Source organism: Otolemur garnettii, unplaced genomic scaffold (assembly GCF_000181295.1).
Source record: "Otolemur garnettii isolate 467f Iridium unplaced genomic scaffold, OtoGar3 scaffold00011, whole genome shotgun sequence".
NCBI lineage: Eukaryota > Metazoa > Chordata > Mammalia > Primates > Galagidae > Otolemur > Otolemur garnettii.
Genome location: NW_003852406.1, coordinates 8,525,907 through 8,527,724, shown reverse-complemented (window position 1 = coordinate 8,527,724; position 1,818 = coordinate 8,525,907).

Genomic DNA, 1,818 nt, shown 5'->3' with positions numbered 1-1,818 from the left:
ACTGAGAAAGTCACATTTAAAGTGAAACTAAAGATGAACAGGAATTAGCCAGGCGATGAGTGGAGCAAACAGCTTCCCAGGTCAGTAAAACGCAGGTGCAAAAGATGAGAGGGAGAAGCTAAAGAGCGTTGGAGCAGAGGAACAAGTGGTCAGTGTCAGAAGTGGAATGGAAATCAGTTAACACCCTGCCATTATCGTTGTTATTGTTTTTATAGTTAATACTTGTTCTTCACTATTTAACATTTTTCTCTACTCGTTCTTTATTTCTTCTTGCAGAATCTCTAGCTTTCCATCTGCGATCACTTTTTTCTGCCTGAAGTACGTCCTCTAGAATTTCTTTAACTGTGTGTTTGCTGGTGACGAACTTTCTTGGGTTTTTTTGTTTTTTTGAGACAGAGTCTTATTGTGTCACCCTGTGTAGAGTGCTGTGGTGTGACAGCTCACAGTAAACTCAAACTCTTGGGCTTAAGCGATTCTCTTGCCTCAGCCTCCCAAGTAGCTGGGACTACAGGTGCCTGCCACAGTGCTTGGCTGTTTTTTTTTGTTGTTGTTGTCACTGTTGTTTAGCAGGCCCGGGTGTATGTGACTGGCACCCTAACCACTGAGATATAGGCGCCGAGCCTTGGTTTTTGTTTTTTTGTCTGAAAATGTCTTTGTCTTTTTATGAGGTGGGGTTGAGGAGGATTAAAAGGTACAAACAGTGAAATGTGCAAGATCTTAAATGTACAATGTGATGATTTTCAGTATGTATGGCCAATAACTCAATTATTTTTTAGAATATTTTTGTCACTCCAGAATGTTCCCTGGGGTCTTCTTCCAGTTGACTCCTCTCCTTATTCTCTGTAGGCAACCTGTCACCATGGATTGCTTTTGCGTGTTCTGGAATTTCATACAGATGGAATCATGCACTATGTACTCCTTTGTGTCTTGCTCCTTTTTTGAACATGTTCTTGAGAGTCACCCATGTGGTTGTTTATATCAGTAGTTTTTCTTTACTGCTGAGTAGTATTCCATTATATCAGATATTTATCCAGTCTGCTTTGCTGGATGGTTAAATTGTTTCTGGCTACTGGTTATTATGGTGAATAAACCTACTCTGAGGATTCATATCCAATTTTGGTGTTGTTTGTTTGTTTGTTTGTGACAAGGTTTTGCTCTGATGTCCAGGCTGGGCTTGAGTAATCCTCCCCCTTCATACCTCAGCCTTTGGAGTAGCAAGGTCCATAGACTAGTGCCACCATGCCCAGCTATTCTTAAATTTTCTTCAGAGACAGGGTCTGGCTATGTTGCCAAAACTGGTCTTGAACTCCAGAGCTCTAGTGATCCTCCCACCTTGACCTCCCAAAGTTCTGGGGTTACAGCTGTGAGCTACCACGCCTGGCACATTAAAAGGGAGTGTTAAGCTGAGTGTGGTAGCCTGCACCTGTAGCCCCAACTACTTGGGAAGCTGAGGTGGGAGGATCACTTGATCCCAGGAGTTTAAGGCTGCAGTGAGCTATGATTGTGCCACTGCACTCCAGCCTAGGCAACAGACCTCAGATCTAAATGAATATGGTGTTAATCTGTAAAGTAATTATGAGCTGGTGGTTCTTGGAAATTAGTGCTGATTGAATAAAGTTTAATATTCTGAGAGAAGTACACTCCTTTGCATTAACTGCAGCACTTTCCTATCTCCACGCTCTCTGCGTTCCAGGCTCTCTGTGTGTGGCTTTCAACGTTAGTGTCCACCAGAATCTCCCAGAGTGTGTTGGTTTGCTAGGTACAGAGCCTGGGAACTTGCGTATGTAACAAATCCCTCATGGGTGTTCATGCTACTGG